General features: G+C 39.5%; 1 protein-coding gene across 1 annotated transcript in view; it reads left to right on the top strand.

The window, feature by feature from the left end:
- The first annotated feature begins 10,769 nt into the window (after window positions 1–10,769).
- LOC139691566 (uncharacterized) overlaps window positions 10,770–19,870 on the top strand; it is a 144,875-nt gene continuing 135,774 nt past the window's right edge. Inside the window, exon 1 of the mRNA XM_071589442.1 lies at window positions 10,770–11,069. The gene's annotated coding sequence lies outside the window, so the exon portion shown is untranslated. The remainder of the gene's footprint in view (window positions 11,070–19,870) is intronic.

Here is a 19,870-nt window from a genome sequence, read left to right as displayed (position 1 = left end):
TTACCTACCCTTTTTCTCTTCCAACCTCGCATTCCTCTCTATACCAGTCCGACATTCCATTCCCTTTCAAAATGCCCAGCACCTATTTACTTCCCTTGCCTCCCTTGAATTTCTCTTTACAAAACCTCTCTCATCCCCTGCCATACACTTAGTTTGTTTTCCTTTTTGATCATTTGGCTTTTCTCTATTTTGCTCCACAGCCACTTCTCAAAAGTATCTGATGAATTCTTATCTATTATTACATAATCAATCATGTTCAATACACTTGATAATACTCTTTCCCCATTATAAAATTAAATTTTATATAGTTTTCTGTAGTGTTGCTACTCTGCAATGGCCATTCGTATGAAGATTATCCTTACCGCCGAATGAATTAATTATGAAAGATACTGAGGCAATTACTGAGTTCAAACATTAGTTAAAATGAAACCTAAAAGGTAACATATTCTATTCTGTCAATGATTAATCTCAATAATACTCCTGATTATTGAGTTTCATACTTTTCATATATTAATTTATATCATATATAATAGTATGAACATTAATAATGTTCATACATCTCCCACTCGTTAATTTTGTAATATGTTCTTTGCATAAATGAAATGTGTAATAATTATTATTCTATGAATGGATATTGTTTTAATTTTACTGACAGTCTTGTAGGTGCAAATTGAAGCAGTAAGCCATTCCATATTTGTATGACTTTTGAGTTTACAACCTTTTTTTGCAGAATTTATTGTTCATACATAATGGGATGGTACTCAATTTCATGGGGAAGCATATCTTCTTAACTCTTTCAGCATTCCTGTTTCTTTTTTGCTCAGTGATTGTCACACAATTGTCTGTGTAATCTTTGTCAGAAGTCTATAAATTTTTATGAATTAGATGCGTCATCATTATGAATATCCAAGTATATATTTTCCCAGTCATTCGATCATTTTAAAGAACCTCATTCCAGTGAGTCTGTCCTTTCACTAGGATATCATCACAATAAAGTTTACTTCCTGTTTTTACCATTCTCTGCGAGAGAACATAACTTAATAATTTTTATCTTGCTATTTTACTTTCTGTTCTTGACCATGTAAAACATGAAATACTTTTTCTCCATTGTTCAGTCAGTCACTCTCAACTTATTTCTCCAAATTTTAATTTGCACTCAAGGAGGGATTGGTTCCAGATTGGGAATGAGCCTTTTCAAGAAACAGAATAAAGCTTTTTTATATAAGTGACATGAACCAAGTTAAATAATATTGATTACATAAATGTAAAGATTGCTAGATATGGGAGTTAGTTAATTGCATTGCATTTGCATCAGCCTTTCAGTTAGATATTTCACCTTGTCAATGAATTATAAGAAATAATTTTACTTTGCATTCAATTACATGCAGAAAATTAATATGTAAGGTTCAAACAATCACAATACTCCATCTCATAGCTATCTTAGATGCCTAGCATACAATACGTGGTCTGTGCAATAAATGCACGAACTGGTGCAATCTGGTGGCCATTTCGCAGACTATACTAGCAGCGCTAGTTGCCTGAGACTGAATGAGCCGTCTGTGCTTGGCGGATCGTCGAGCTGTGCGTATGGTGCCAGTTAAGTTGGTTTCTATTGTCCTTGTTTTTACCGTTTGTCGAAAATGGAAATTTATGTAATCACAAAGCAACGAATCACCATCAGGTTTTTTGGTGACGTTCGGTACAAGTTATCAAGAAATTACTGAAATGTTGATACGGTGATAAGGCTCTGAAGAAAACATCCGTTTTCAAGTCGATTGAGCGTTTTAAATATGGCCGACAAGACGCCACGGATGATGCAATGCCGGGACGACCTTCAACCACTTTGTGTTGATGACAACATTGATCGTGTGCGGTCCCTTGTCCTAACCGATCGACGAAAAACAGTCCGAATGATAACTGATGAACTGAATTTAGGAAAATCAACACTGCACTCTGTTTTAATCGAACATGATGGATGGATCCTTCACCATGACACAATGCACCTGCACATTCAGCATTGATTGTTCGCTAGTTTCTGGGATAAAATTCAATATTCCATCCTTGAGATCCTCCTCCTTATTCGCCAGATCTCGCCCCCTTGTGATGTCTTCCTATTCCCCAAATGCATAAATGTGATAAGGGGACATAACTGGGGAGATGTGGAAGACACAATAAAGCAAGAAACGACGAGAAAACTAATAAGCCCAACTGCCAAGAGGACTTACAAGGGTGCTTTATTAACAGTAATGGAAAAGAAGAAGATGGAATATATGGCATAGCCTATGAATGGAGAGTACTTTGAATGGGGACATTATCATTGATGTAGACTAAATTTGGAAAAAAAAATTTTCATGACCTCAGTTCGCATACTTATTGGACAGACCTCATATCTACCAGACTTATCGTCATGTTTTCTTCTTGCTGATGAGCACATTGACTCTTTTAGAAATACCTCGCTTTTGCATGACCCAAACCATAGCAACACCCATCTTTGGACCTGAGAACATTTTTTTTGGAAGATTACGATCTCTGCAATTCTCACAAGTGCACTGAAACAAAATTAATTGAGCCTCTGGATCATATAATAATTAGTGTTTGTGCAAAGCCTTTGTTTCAGACCCATGAAAAGTATTTCCAAATTGATCAAACTACTCTCAACCGACACCTTAGGGCAACAATATTACTGGTGGGAACATAATGGATCTTATATTGGCTCTCTGGTAAACGGTAAAAGGGTCTCATCATGTAGAATTGCTAGTTTAATACAGTATTCAAATCTATACAATTAAATACTCAAAAGTATAAAGGATATTAAGGGAACTACTGCATTCAGTCATAAATTAAAAAGATATCTACAGTGCAATATACTCTACTCAGTTGATAAGAATATCTCAACAATATTCCCGACCAGTAAGTTCATACAATTATTAGTTTATAGCAATCATCATGGCCCTATTCATGTTGGTGATCAATGATTTTTCTGAATTGATGTTTCATATGCATGTTACAGCCAATGTTCATGGGTTTGTGCCAAATATAATGTAACTGTGAGCACAATTTCTTTTTTTCTGTATCTTAATTGGGCCTGTGTCTTTGCTCCTTTTTGACTTGCCTTATATCATGTACATACACCACCCAACTGGTATTTTTGTATTGTGATCTCTGGGCAAATAAAAAGTAATAATAATAATAAATATTCTTTTAGCTTTGGTCATTGTATTGGATATCAGGTTAGTCTAAAAACTATCCAGCCATACCACATTTCTTAAGAAAAATAGCTTAACTGGAACAATCAGGTCTTAGTCCCCTTAGAAAGTTCTTGGGAGAGCTCTTGGGAAAGTTCTTGGGACCTTACACACTTAGCCCAGCATCTCTTCCACTTTTCAAAACAGTTGGCAATGCTCTTTTTTCAAATACTTCCATGTTTGGATAATAGAACTGAAACTTTAGGATTATTTTTTGATTTTACTAAAGCTTTCGACTATGTGAATCATCAGCTACTCTTGTGTAAACTGAAACATAATGGTACGAGGGTGGTTCAATAAGTACCCATGTTAGAAATGACAAAACCATTTTTTCAATAAAATGTTTTTTATTTTTCAACATAGTCCTTTTTTAGAAAGATACACTTCTCCCAATGTTCTGGCCATTTTTTCAACCCCTCCTAAAATTAGGAATTGTCAAACTCTCCAAAATACGTCTTAGTCTTGGCGATAACTTCATCTTTGAGATAAACTTTTTTCCTGCGAGCCATTTCTACATGTTAGGGAATAAGAAAAAGTCGCAGGGAGCCAGATCGGGTGAATACGGGGGGTGCAGCAGCAATTCATGACGTAGTTCATGCAGTCTGGCGGCGACAACTCCGGATCAGCTTGTCCACCATGAGCAATCGTGGCACCCATCGGGCCGACAATTTTTTCATCGTCAGCTTATCATGTGAAAGATTAATTGCCGTTCCGGTCGAAACACCCACAGCCTCTGCTACTTCGCGCACTTTCGTTCGTCGATCAGCAAGAATCATGGCGTGGACTTTTTGAATGATATCCTCGGTAACCACATCTGCCGGGCATCCTGGTCGCTCCTCATCAAAAACAGATGGTCGCCCACGTTTAAATTCGTTGAACCAATATCTAACGTGATCATAGATGGCAAAGTGTCCCCATAAACAGCACCCAACTTTGCTTTTATCTCCTCGCATTTCTTCCCATCCAAAAACACAAAAAGCGTATTACCAAACTATACTGCTCTTTTTCCATCTTAGCGAAAATAACAAAACGCGTCTAACTCAAATGGCTACCAAATCCAAAATAACCTTTTAATCAGTCTGAAATATGTTTCCCCCGTCATTTGATAGATGGCAGTACATGATGATAACATAAACTTCCCTCAGAAGCACCCTTTGTTGACAAACACGGGTACTTATTGAACCTCCCTCATATAAGAGGCACATCCTACAAATGGATTGAATCATATCCAAGTGAACAGCATCAGCATGTGGAGCTCTAAAGAAATGACTCCAACTTTGTTTTCTCCTGGCAAAGAAGAAGCACTGAGTGTTCTCCAGGTTCTGTACTTGGCCCTATTCTATTTATAATTTATGTTAAAGGTCTACCAGATAGCTTAAGTCAGTTAAGGGTGTAGAGTCTAATATTGTATGCTGAAGTTTTTAAAATGTATTTGCGACAGTCTCTTCAGTGGACAGCTTGACAGAAGAAGCAGCTAAAGGAGCACAAATTTTCAATAAATGCTACCTTCTTAACTTCCAAAAACCCAATTTAAACATGTCCAGCCTGATTCATTTCACTAATAGAAGTAATGTACAATATGTAATTTAGATTTTCCAGGTGGTGTAAGCATTTCCCAAAATTCAGTGCCCAATTCCTGGGAGTTACCCTGCATAGAAACATGTATTAGGAGGACTGTATTTTCAAATCACATAGAAAGTTAAGTTCCCAATGTTTCCTCAGGAGAAATATTAGACATTGTGTAACTAAGAGGTCCAATCCATTACTTTTTATTCTCTTATTACTTATAGTATTCTCTTCTATATTTCCTCTCCCATATGGGCATAATCTTAAAAATCCAAAAGAGGATTATACCTATTATGAGCAATGCTCCTTATGATGCACCCAGCAAACCTCTCTTCAAAAGACTTGGTTTATTACCTGTACCCTGCAAGTACATTTTATATTTAAATATACATATATGTGTGTGTGTATATATATATATATTTATATAATATATATATATATATAATATATATAAATATAGTATATATGTGTATATATTATATATAAATTATATATATATATATATACATTCAAACACGAAATCCCGCCAAACAGCGAATAAATACTCTATATACAGAAACAGATATAAGGAAAAGGGATAGGAACACATATAAAGGACGAACACAATAGAGGTGGGGAAGGCGGAATCGAACGGATCACAAGAGTAAAAATATTTCCTCAACCGGACATCGAACACCGGATCTTTCCACTTGCCGGCCGGATGCTCTTAACCACTTGAGCTATCGAGGATAGTCAATTTACCCTGAGATCCGTGGGTCTAATATGTCGCCAAGCGCCCCGATTCAGCCTTCCCCACCTCTGTTGTGTTCGTCCTTTATATGTGTTCCTATCCCTTTTCCTTATATCTGTTTCTGTATATATGAGTATTTATTCGCCGTTTGGCGGGATTTTGTGTTTGAATGTGTATTTGGCCAATGTGGCTCATCTCTTTCTTCTGGCTATGCGTGCCACGAAACGCACTGTTCCTTTCCTGTATGATGTTGTATGAATTCTAACCCACTGTCCTTTCCTTTCCTTGTGTATTGTCTATTTTCTCCTTTGGTGGGTGAAACTGCCCCCTGACGCCATCTCTTGGCTGAAAGAATCGGGGCGCTTGGCGACATATTAGACCCACGGATCTCAGGGTAAATTGACTATCCTCGATAGCTCAAGTGGTTAAGAGCATCCGCCCGGCAAGTGGAAAGATCCGGTGTTCGAGTCCCGGTTGAGGAAATATTTTTACTCTTGTGATCCGTTCGATTCCGCCTTCCCCACCTCTATTGTGTTCGTCCTTTATATGTGTTCCTATCCCTTTTCCTTATATCTGTTTCTGTATATATATATATATATATATATATATATATATATATATATATATATATATATATGTGTGTGTATATATACATATATTTATATATATTTAATGTCATCTTGCAGGCAAAGGGTAATATTTCCCAGTACAGGTCTTATACAGGTCAGGTGATTACCTCAGTCACTATACGAGGACCTGCAATGTCCTACACCAGCCATTTGTCGGGTCACATAGGCTTCTGGGCCTGAATCAATGGGTTTAAAGTTATTCAATAAACTTCCCTATGAAATCAAATATGTAACAAAAGTAAAGGGTAAAAAATATTAGAGTCAAAATTTGTCTGGTGTATATTCACCCCCTGCCAAGGTGGCGGTGGCTTCTAGGGTACTAAAATATCTAAAAAAAAACTTAGGTCGTAACCAGACTGATGGTTAGGTTCTACCAGACTTTCTGACTGTAAGGTGAAAAGTTCACCCATAGTTCACCCCAATAGTTCAATCCACAAATACAACTGTGTAGTTGTGCAAGAAGTGAAGCTGTGTAAACCATCCAGTTGACTCACTTGATATTTTGCCTGACAATAGAGGAGCCAATCACATTTGTATTAGAGATTGGGGTACTTTCATCAAAGAATTAGGGTGACAGTAACGGGATGATATTCAATGATAGGGAAACAAGAGTAAGAGGTTCTAAAGACACAGGAAGGCTTAGTTAACCATAAAATTTTTGAGGGCATAAATTAGAGCAGAGAGAAAAGGTCACTCATTTGAAAAAAATGAGGCAAGTAGTAGCAAAGACCATCGAGATAAAAAAATTGCATTGGACAAAGATAGTTTTACAAGGAGGATGAAATTGATGACAATGAACTTAAGCAATAATGTTAAGAAAACCCCGGTGAAATAATTGATATAGAAAATGGCTTTGCTGAGTTTGAAAACTTGGTTGTTTGAGGCAAAGAGGGTAAGCATATGTATATTGGAGGATTTTCAGATATGGGCGTGGAAAAGAACAAAGCAGGTAAAATGGACAGAAAGGAAAACGAACGAAGAAGGTCTAGGCATGCAAGGGGAAGATAAGGATTGCTTTTGGAAGAAATTGGAAGAAGGCAGGACGAGTGGATGCAAGAGTTACTGGGAGGAGGCATTGGAATGCTTAAGACAGTGATAAAAGAGTGGAGAATCCTAGGAAATGCAAGATATAGGAAGGAATAGGATAGATATTTTGGATGGAATTGAGGAAGATGAAAAGTACTCTGAGCTTAGGGACTTAATGTAATATGCATTGTGAGGTTCAATAAAACTTTCTGCACTGTTAATTAGGCATTAGGAGTACAGCATTATGCAATGGCAGGGTCCATCAAATACCTATCTTAAATCAGTTGACTATTGCCGTTAACTTAACCCTGGGAAGAGGGAATAGCATTGTCCCATCCAGCTCAGATGAAAGAGATGATAAAACCATAACATCATCATCAAGTATTTCAATCCTAAGATTGGTTTACTGCAGCCCTCCAATCTTCCCAATTTAGTGATAATTCCCCCACCCTCTGATAGGTTCCCTGTTTTACGTCCTTCTTTATTAGCCCTATGTACTTGTCCCTTGGCCTTCCTCGCGGGATCATACCTTCAATTTTTCCTTTTATTATGTTTCTAACTAATCCATTGTACCTCAAGGTATATCCAATACCTTGAGTCATAATGGATTGTTACAATGTAAATGTATATTTCCTCTAATTAATATGGTTTTCACAGGTTTTTTACACCCCCCTTCTCTTCGTGGGTGTTTTCCTGCGTGGGTTTTTACTAGGTCAGCTATGCCACGCTCTCCCTAGCTTTTCCCACAAACTTCATTTTTTGCTTAGACTTTCCTTATTTTATTGTTCTCTTTCTTCACTGTCATTTACCTTGAGTGTGTATGTGTAGGTGTATCCTTAATTTATATATGTATGTATATATATATATATATATATATATATATATATATATATATATATATATATATATACTTCTTTTTTCTTTTCTATGTGCAAATCTGTGCATAATGAATTTTGGTCAGTCTATATGTATTTATGTGAATGTATGAATGAAACTATAAGTTTTATACCTAATACAATATGTATACAACGATGGGTTAAATGAAAGAAAGGTCCTTTAGGTCTCAATTAGGTCCAAATAAAGTCCTTTATCTATCTATTTATCCATCCTTCTAGATCTTCTTTGCCGTAGAGCTCTCCATAGGGTCTTATCCCCTTCTGCTCTTCTATATACTTCAGCGTTCTTCACTTTGTCTATTCATTTACTAATCTTCATCATTCTCCTCCAGCACCATGTTTCAAATGCTTCTATTCTTCGCTGGTCTACTTTTCCAATGTTCCAAGTCTCAGGCACATAGAGTACCATGCTCCACACGAAAGCCTTGACGAATTGCTTCCTTGTTTCCAGCCTTAGTCCAGTTTGAACATAGTAATTGCCTCTTCTTCATGAACACCTTCTTTGCCTATGCTATTCTTTGTTTGATGTCGGTCGAATTTCTTCCATCCCATGTTATGCTACTGCCCAAGATAGATGAAGGATTCCCCTTGCTCTAGTTTCACCCCTCGGAAATTGTGATATCTGCATTCAGCTTCTCTCTTCTGCACACACAAGGATTTTAGCTTTCTTCTTGTTGATGTTCATATTACATTCCCCCAGTACTTGATCCATAGCACTTAGGAGTTGCTTGAAGGTCCTCTCGTGTTTCCGCCACTACTGCAGAAGTCGTCTGCACACCAGAGCATGTTGATTTCATCTCCATTCACCTTGACTCCTTTGATATCCAATTCTTGTGCTTCCTTTGTTGCCTCTTCTGGATATATGTTGAATAGTGCTGACAAGAGGTTGCATCCTTGTCAAACCCCTTTGTTTATTTTGGCTTCTATTTTCCTTCCAAAACCATAGCAGCAAACTGATTTTCCACATGAACAGAGCCCCCTTTTTCCTGATTTTTCTCACGAGTGATTGTGATTTTATTAAGAATTTTAATGTGCCTTACCTGTCATTATATCATGAGTCACTGGTATCATTGAAGTTGCTTCAACTACAATTCCTGATTTTGCTTTAAGGGTATAACGAAAAAAAAAATGTCACCATTTTAAAGAACACTGTTCTCTGTGAAAATTCCCTATTTCTATTTCTGTTCTATGATTTCTTTTACATCTACATGATACCATTGCAAGCCACCACCGAGAAGAAGCCTGGCTTGAAGAAGAAAAAAATCGTATTTCATCAGGATAACCTGCTATCACCTGCTCACGAAGGTATGTTAGTGGGGGGAATACTACGGAATTTGGGGTTACAATTTGCTCGAACATCCCCCCAAATATTCTCCTGATTTAGCACCCCCCTCAGACTTCAATCTGTTGCCAAAACTTGAAGAAATTTTTTTCTGGGAATTGCTTCGTGTCCAATGAAGAAGTTACAGAGGGCCTGAGATGGATATTTTCACAGTCTTCCATACACTCACACTTCCGGGAAGGAATATCGATAAAAAGAGATGTTTCAGGCATGATATGGTGGAATATCATGATTGATTAAATATAAAAATTGGCAATTTTCCAAAAAATTAAAATTATTTTGTGGAAAATTGCCAACTTTAATTAGGAATATTGTTGTTGCAGAAATGCTGGATCACTTGTGTTGAAGTCATAGGAGTTTATGTATAAAAATAAAATAATTTTTCAAATGAAAATCACAGTCTTTCATTGTCAGGCCGAGATACTTTCACTTTACCCTAGAAAATTACTTTTTATCCTCTGCTCCTATAGTTTACAAATATTCTGAACACTTCGTCTTTTGCGAAAGAAATTACATCTTAATTCTATAGGTTAAGAGTAGACTTCATCTATCAATTTTTTATTGACATGAACTCTGCTACCTCAGTAGGATTGGGTTAATGATACAATTTCAACATAATCCCTTAATGAGACCTGCTTTTTCCAGTTAATGCAAGAGATTTTTGGATACTTCTTATTCCAGACTTAAAAAAAATCGATCGAAACAAAAGATGGGTACAATGGCTCACAATTAAATTTCCGCATTTTGTCGACGGAAGTGTCACACAGCGATGCACCTGCGGCCGACTGACTGACTCTACCTAGCCGTGCGAAGAAATACCCTCCCCCCCACTTCGATCTCGTCAGGAAAGGGGACTCTTCGGCCACGTGAAGAAGGAAAGCCACAAGCGCGCGCCATTGTGATCCCGCGTCGCCAAGCAAAGACTCAACGGAAGAAAACAGTCAAAGTAAGGGAATCCCCTGGCGCGCGCTATTCGCTTCGTGTTTGTTGTCCACCAAAAGGTAATGTCTTCCTGCCTGAGGGCTCGTCCTTAGTTTTTGGGATTGATTGGGGAGGAGAATGGATTGATCAATCGTCTTCATTCGCAAGGGCGACTTCTCTGAGGGGCAAAGAGAGAGAGAGAGTGGGTGGAGGGAAGGGTGGTGTGGGGGGAGGGTGGATCACGTGACAAGGCCGTGTCTGTCTCTCTTTCTCTCTCCCTCCCTCCCCCACCCCCAACCCATTCCGTCCACCCTCCTCTCCAACCCACCCCCTCCCCTCCCCCTCCGCCCCCCTAGAGCCGCCTTCTAATTCTGGACCACCGCCATTAAAAGGGTGGCCCGTGCCAGACGACCCTCTCCGCCTTCGGGGGAATTCCTTCCTTCCCTCCTCCCGGCTGGAAAGACCGCTTTTCAGTCAGCCGAGTGTGTTGCCTCCGAGTGGATGTACTGAACCAACGGACACTGACACTGTTACGGGCACTGTTACACACCCCAAAACACACACACACACCACTGATTCTTATCAAACGCCTTCACACTCTCTCACCTGGTGGTCGGAGGGTCACCAGACTCTTCATTTGTCCGGGATTTCTTGGGATACGGCGTTGGCCGGAGGAGCTGGAAGTCTTCGCCTCGCCTCGACTTCGGCAGTCAGGTGAGCCACGCCTCTCCCCGAAGATTTACCCCGCCACCCCGCTCTCACATGAGTCATTCGACTTGTTGCTTTGAAAGAACAGACTCCCGGGCGTATCCTATTTCGCCCCGCCCCCCTTAATCACGATAAACCCCGCGAAAAAATGTGAACGCGACCGACGCTTGCGGATGACGGCTGCGGGGGTTCAACAAACGGTTGCCGTGGTTCTGTTTACAACACGTGTGCCGTTTCGTGCAAATTGCCCATTGTTGTGCAGCAGCCGACCGAGCGGCGTTCGGCTTCCATTCTTCCTCCGGAAAAAAATATGGCCCATGGCTTTCCAGCGCCATAACATCCTGTTCTGGTGGTGTGTCGTAATTAGATGTTTTTTTTTTAAACTGGAAGGAGTAATGTGAAGATTTAGTTTGATTGGTAAAGTTTAATTCGTGACATCGTGAGGGAACATAACGTTGCGCCCGTCGATCGGTTGGAACTTGTCACGATAGTGAACGTCACTAAGATTCATCCACGCCTTGGTTTGAAACCATTGAGAGGCATGACCTCGACTTCAGGATTACCCAGGATTCCCAAGGTGAATATTAATCACGGGCCAGATTGGATTCGGAACTATTTTTACGACTTCGCTTGATATAATCATGTGTTAGATTAAATACAGAAATACAGGAGCTTCAAGCAGAATCTTAAAGTGACACAGCATAGGTAAGAGATAAGGTAACATCTAAAAGGAAACCTTGCCAGCCGCCTCTAGGATGTGCGGCAGGGGGTGACTCAACACCAGGAATGCAACATCAAAAATTAAGTTTGGCTTAAATGTTAATCACCGATAGATGTGTAAAATATTTAAAATAATTGAGGTGATTTTCACTACAGGTACATGAACTTCGGAATCTAAGTGTGATATACTTACCTGCGCATGCGTGAAGAGTTGCAAATAACTACCAGCATAGTTATCAACCCGAAGGTTGGTGTGATAGATAGGTGATGGTTATCTAATACGGTCACCATGCTGGTAACTAGAAGAACAGTGAAATGCGGGTGACATGAAACATTCTAGGCTAATTCGTATTAAAAAAAGGAAATATTTGGCCTCCCAGAGTGGTCGTTTGTACAGTTATGCTGTTGGTTTATCGTTCGTGGGAAAAATGAAATTGTAGATCTATCGGTTCTACGCTTTGTCTCCATACTATCACTGTTGGGACTTTTCCTATAGAAGCATGATGGGGCTAATGATATATTTTTAATTTGAGAGATGGTTGAGGCATGATCAATGAAGAGACCTCAATTAAATTTATGTAACATACATGATAAAGAATCGGCCTAGTCTGTTTCCACAGCTGTCGTTTTGTCAGAGGCCGTTTATGGTACTGGGTCCAGAGATACACAGTGTCTGGAACAAAATGAATCAAGACTCAATCTGGAAAATCTTCGAAATGTATTGCAGGGACGTGTGGCAAGGTGTTCCGGGGCAACAATGAGAGGAAAGGGTGCAAGAAGTTTGAAATATGGAAGTGCTAACTACCTTCGTCCTAGTATCCGTCTCTCCAATCGTTGTGAACGAGAATTCTGCCCAGGAAAAAACTAACAAACATCCTTTTTGAAAAACTGCCCCCATTTTCATGCCTCTATTATCAAAATCGGCCAAATTAGAAAGGAAAATCGCATCGTTTCGTCAATGGAACCCTGAAAATGCTTGGCTGATATCTTCGTAAAATATGTATGTTATAATTTCTGCTTGAATACTTGACAAATTCCAAAGAAACTGCGGGAGATGCCGCAACAGTAACTTTTAACGGAGTCATCCGCTAATGTGCATTTCAATGCAACAATTTCAGAGCATAAAAATCATTCGCCTTGACTGGGACTCGAACCCAGATCCCTCAATATCCGGTCGAGTGCTTTAGCCACTTAAGCTACCGAGGCGTCCTCTTAAACTCTGAAATTTTGGGGCTTTTTTTGGGGCAGTCAAGGCGAATGATTTTTATGCTCTGAAATTGTTGCATTGAAATGCACATTAGCGGATGACTCCGTTAAAAGTTACTGTTGCGGCATCTCCCGCAGTTTCTTTGGAATTTGTCAAAGGGAAAACACCATAAGTGTTTAAAGTTGGCTTTAACCTCGTGGACAGTGGCGCCTCGCGCACGACTACGAATGCATGTGACATTGTATGTACGGTATTTCGTCATAACATCTACACACAGTCATCCGCCTCTTATTTTGCATGGTGAACAGAATTCAATAGGATGGAATAAATGTCTAATTTATCGAGAACAATTCATATATATATAAATATAAATAAATAAATAAATAAATAAATATATATATATATATATATATATATATATATATATATATATATATATATATATATATATATATATATATATTGGACAGCAACAAACAATATAGAAACACATAAAAAGATCACTCACACGTTATTTCTTGATCATTTAGACGGAATTCTGCTCCGTCTTCATCGGAAGATATAGAAGTAATGATTACTTCTATATCTTCCGTCGAAATGATCAAGAAATAACGTGTGAGTGATCTATTTATGTGTTTCTATATTGTTAGTTGCTGTCCAATTTATTATTCAACACTTCCGTGTTACGTCGACGAAATCATCTATATAAATAAATAAATAAATATATAAATAAATAAATAAATAAATAAATAAATAAATAAATATATATATATATATATATATATATATATATATATATATATATATATATATATACATACACACACACGTCAGATTACTTAGATATGGTGGAAGGATAGATAAAAAGAGAGATACCCTACGTCAGGAATTATCTTTCAATTTCAATAAATGCACCTAGAGGTCACAAACTGTAGCGTCCCATCCAACGGACGGCGCATTCCAAATGAAACCCGATGGCAGCGGTCTTCTTTGAGTGGGAAGCCAGCACACAAGCCACCACACTAATGCGATCCCCTTGGATGGCACCAAACAATGGTATCCTATGAAGGAGTAGGAATATTGGCAAGGGATCGCCATTTGGATTGGAGTCCTGCCACTAAGCAATCCTCTCATTGACATCCCCAGTTTGTGTGACCTTACTTCCTACCTTTGGCGGTCACCCCGCTCTCGTCCAAGAGTCGTATCGGATGCCGGAACGATAGTTGGCGGTCAGTGGGGCACTCGCGATGGGACGTAGCCAAACGAGAGGGCGCGACCATGGAATGGTTGAGGCGGTCTATTTTTTATACTAGGTTCGTTCGTGTGCATTCCGCCTGCTTGTGCAGCCAATCAGAACGCCGCCGCATGAGTCGCCCGCTTGGGTTTCCATGGATACGGTTCCGCACTCCGTTATTGCGTCGCCGTCATCCTAATGGCCCGCAGCTCTGCTGGGGGCGGAGGGGGTCCTCGAAAAAAGTCATACTCGCTCCCTTTGGTCTCGAAGGACGCGGGAATGAAGGTGCAGTCATGGGTTGGGTGCGGGAACTTCTTCAAAATCAAGGCGGGCCTAACTGGATCGAGGTTATCGATGGATGTCTCGCAGATCACGAGATTTCAGGAGAGATATCTGAACGAAGATGAAGGTGGATGAAATGTATAAGCGCTGCAATATGACAACGATAAAGCTGGAAATCAGCCCGCCTAGGTCCGAGAAAACATGTACGAAGACAATCATTATCTGACATAAGAAATTAATGTAAAAGGAAATTGCTAATATATATATATATATATATATATATATATATATATATATATATATATATATATATATATATATATATATATATATATATATATATATATATATATATATATATATACACACACACACACACACACACACACACACGAGGGTCATCCGGAAAGTAGCACCCGTTCGTGCCGCATGAAGTGCTGACGACGCGAGTAGCCGCTGGACGAGGTCAGATAGCTTCAGTGGCTTGTCTGCCTTCTCTGAGCCAAGTTGCGTGACGCTAGCATTGCCTGTGTTGTTTCTGTGATTGTTTACAATGTTTAAAAAAATTGAGAACGCCGCCAGTTGTGAAGTGAGGGCAGTGATTAAATTCCTCAATGCAAGAAACGTTCGCCCATGTGATATTCATCGCCAATTAAAGGAGGTGTATGGAGACAATGTAATGGACGAGTCGTCTGTTCGGCGGTGGTGTCGCAACTTCAACATGGGGAGGGGGAACACACACGACGATGAGCGTTCGGGGAGACCGTCTGTCATTACAGACCAACTGGTGAGCTCAGTTGACGAATTCGTGAGGAACGATCGGCGCGTCACAATTGATGACATCTGTGAGCATTTTCCCAATGTTTCTCGAACAATTGTTCATGAAATTGTTAAACACCATCTGCATTATGCAAAAATTTGTGCAAGATGGGTCCCTCGCGTATCTCAATGAGCTGGCGGCGAAGGACTATGCAGCAGGAATACAGAAACTTGTCACACGTTATGACAAATGCCTTAATTTGCTTGGAGATTATGTTGAGAAGTAGTTTAAAGTATCCTCTTTCAAATAAAATTTTTTATGTTTGTTAATATTTACTTTTGTGTCTTTATTTCACGAACGGATACTACTTTCCGGATGACCCTCGTGTGTGTGTGTATATATATATATAGTTATATATGGCGTATTGATCGGCAGCGGGATATTGAAGACTGCAATAGAGGGGATAATGTTAGGTAAACGGAGAAAGGGAAGGATCAGGATAAGGATGTTGGACGGGATGAAGGGAGGAAGAAAGTACTCAGAGATGAAGGGGGAACTGATATAGAGTAGGATGATGGATTTTGTATTTTGTTAGGAATCACAAAATATTTATTTGGTAGCTGTGCCCATCCAAAAACCTACCTTAACCGGCAGATTACCCAATAATAATAAAATTATATCTATATGAGATAGAGATAAGGCGGGTAAGGTAATAGTTGACACAGGAAAGATCCAAGAGAGATGGAAGGAGTATATAGAAGACCTGTATAGTAAAGAACTCAGACCAACAAAGTTAGACATTGAAAAAGAAAATGACGTAGAGGAAGACAGCTTAGGTCCAGGCATACTAGACAATGAGATAGAAAGGGCATTAAGGGAGATGAAACTAAATAAGGCCGTGGGGGTAGATAACATTCCCATGGAACTTTTAAAATGCTTAGGAAAATGTGGGAGGAAGAGGCTATATGGGCTGATCCGTAGTATTTATGAGGAGGTAATCTGGCCGGAAGACTTTGTGAGATCAGTTTTAGTTCCTATTCCGAAAAAGGTAAAGACAACGTCATGTGAGGACTATAGGACAATTAGTTTGATATCCCACGCAGCTAAAGTTGTTCTCAGGATCATAAACAAAAGGATAGACAGTAGGGCAAATGATTACTTAGGGGATGATCAGTTTGGGTTTAGGAAGGGGAGAGGTACGCGTAATGCCATTGCAGTAATGAGATTATTAATTGAGAGGAATATAGAGCATAACCAGGAGGTATTTGCCTGTTTCGTAGATTTCGAAAAAGCGTTTGATAGGGTGAATCGGGAAAAACTAATGAGTATATTGCAGAAAATAGGAATAGATTGGAGGGAAAGGAGGCTAATCCGCAACCTGTACATGTCTCAGACTGCTCAGGTGCGGGTGGGAAACGGGGAGTCAGGATGGGCAGTGTTAGGAAGGGGTGTAATGCAGGGTTGCCCATTATCACCGCTGCTGTTCAACCTGTATGCAGAGGAAATGATCAAAGAGGCATGGGAAGAACTCGAGGTAGGAATGAAAGTGGGCGGGGAATTCGTAAAATCAGTTAGGTTTGCTGATGATCAAGCTTTAGTTTGTCAGTCAGCCAAGGGGCTGCAAGCATTGCTTAGTGAATTGGAAATTCAGTTCGACAGGTATGGGATGAGGATCAATATTAATAAAACAAAGGTTATGCGATTTTCTAGAAAGAAAAAGGCCAAGCTTAACATTAAAATAGGAGGGCAAAAACTAGAGCAGGTAGAACAGTCTACGTATCTCGGTAGTGTTTTGGACCAACACGGCCAAAGTAGTAGGGACGTAAGGAGAAGAATTGCGCTAGGCAAAGAGGCTTTCACAAGGAGGAGGAAGTTGATGACAGGGACTTTGAGTAAGGATGTTAAGAAAAGACTCGTAAAAACTTTGATATGGAGCGTAGCTATGCACGTTGCGGAAACGTGGTCATTGAAGCAGGAAGATAGACGTAGATTGGAGGCTTTTGAAATGTGGGTGTGGAGAAGAATGGAGAAGGTGAAATGGACAGAGAAGAAAACAAATGAGGAAGTACTTGGTATGGTGGGCGAAGAGAGGGGTTTGTTGGGAGCAATCCTATGGAGGCAGGAAAAGTGGATGAAGGGGGTGTTGACCGGCAGTGGGATGTTGAAGACTGTGATAGAGGGTAGAATGTTGGGCAAAAGAGGAAAGGGAAGGAACAGGATAGGGATGTTGGACGGGATGAAGGGAGGAAGAAAGTACTCAGAGATGAAGAGGGACCTGATATAGAGTAGGATGATGGATTTTGTGTTTTGTTAGGAGTAATAAAATATTTGTTTGGTAGTTGTGTCCATCCAAAAACCTACCTTAACCGGTAGATTACCTTAAAAAAATATATATGTTGGGCTGTGTTTTGCTAAGAGAAGTAAAATGCTTCTTTGGTGGTTATGTGCCTCCAAAACCTAACTTAAACGGTAGATTTCCTAATAATAGCAATGCATACGCACATACATGTATATTATTATTAAATTCATTGTCAACAACAGACAAAGTACACATGTATAAGAAAAAAGAGGAAAAAAAGCACATATATATATACATATATATATATATATATATATATATATATATATATTTGTCCATTTATAACGCTACTTATAATTATGTATATATTTATATATGTATACATATGCGTGTATATGCGTATGTGTACATACATACACAAGTGTATTTATATATATATATATATATATATATATATATATATATATATATATATAGACATACACAAGTGTATTTATATATATATATATATATATATATATATATATATATATATATATATATATATATATATATACACACACATACACACACATACACGCATTCAAATCAGCGTACATACCTAAGAATGAGACATATGCCAAAGAAATACAATGTATGCAAGGAGAGGGAAGTTTGGAGGATATCATTAAAAAGAGACTCAAAATAAATTGAAATTGAGAGGCTTTCTCAAATCACCTTCCTCCTCTACCACAACAGGAAACCGATTTAGGAGCAAATGTCCACGTTTCCGGCAAAATAAATCCATTGACGTTTGTCTATATACTTTCAATTTGTGGAGTAACCATGGAAACCGTCGTTCGCGCTGAAAACGCATTCGAACCGGAAGTGGAAGATGTCGATGTGGCATTTCCTTTCAGGTTGCACATATATCGGCGGAAATATCTCGTATCAATGAAGAGAATGAGGGAGAAGGGTGGTGGTGTATCAGATCTCCAGGCTTTCGTCGCACACGCTTCATTTTGATTCGTCCGCAGCGCGTCGACGTGATAGAAAGGAGGGTGGGTGGAGAGGTGAAAAAATCATCGCTTCCTGTCGCCTCCCGAGCGGAACTGCACTCGGTGGAGCGGCGAATGCCTCGATGCCGAATTCCAGAGTAGCAGCAGGTGGCGAGGAGGAGGCTAAGATGCGAGGGGTGGGGGCATTCCGGCCGCCGGAAATAGACCCGCGCGGCGATTGAGACGAAGCGACAAGCGACGGGAGGGAGGGCGCGCGCATCCCCCGCTGATAATCGAACCAAAAAAAAAAATAACAAACACGATGCGGAGTGCGGCCCGACGCAAGCCATTCGGATGCCGTTTAAGTATTTTGCGCATCACGGCCGCGCATATACACGTGGTCTGTACGATAAATACGCGAACTGAGGCCATAAAAACTTTATTTTGCAAAATTTAGTCTACATCAATGATAATGTCCTCTTCAAAGTACTCTCCATTTGTAGGCAATGCACTTATTCCATCTTTTTCTTTTCCACTACTGTTTAAAGCACCCTTGGAAGTCCTCTTGGCAGTTGGGCTTTTTAGTTTTCTCGTCGTTTCTTATTTTATTGTGTCTTCCACATCATCCCAGTGATGTCCCCTCAATCACATTTATGCATTTTGGGAATTGGAGAAAGTCGCGGATGGCGAGATCTGGCGAATAATGAGGATGATTAAAGATGGTGATTGAATTTTTAGCCAGAAACTAGTGTTTCTACAACGGTGATCGAAGGGTTTTAAGAAAAAAAGATGTCACAATTTAAAGTAATTGGCATAGAGGGACATTATTTCCATAAAATCCGCTTATTTTTACATGTATTTCGTTAAAATATACATTTCCAGAAAAAAGTAAATTTTCACATTAATATTGTATTTTTTTTAGATTTACCCTCAACAAACTCGCTAATAAACTGAGAGGTAATTTTACGTAACATATGACAAATATTTCCCCCATTGAACACCAGCATTTCAATGGTTTCAACCACAAGAATCCGCTGCCTTACGGACAGTACACCAGATGCCTCAAATTATCGACATTCCATCGCAGACCAGTGTTGCAAGCCCATCAAGGTATATACGGAGGATATTCCCTCCGTGGTATTGCGGGCAGCCTTGCGAACAGGTTTAAAAGTCGCATTTCATCAGAATAGACCCTTCTACTCCTCACCTCCACGCCCCCATTAAACTAGGAAGAATGTGAAAATGTCGAGCAACAACAAGAGACAACGTATTTGATGTCGCGGCCGCGACGAATACTGAAATGGCGCACAATAATTGGGAAACGTCGA

Source organism: Hetaerina americana, unplaced genomic scaffold, assembly GCF_022747635.1.
Source record: "Hetaerina americana unplaced genomic scaffold, ioHetAmer1.1.p SCAF_38, whole genome shotgun sequence".
NCBI lineage: Eukaryota > Metazoa > Arthropoda > Insecta > Odonata > Calopterygidae > Hetaerina > Hetaerina americana.
This window is presented reverse-complemented; position numbering and strand designations above follow the sequence as displayed.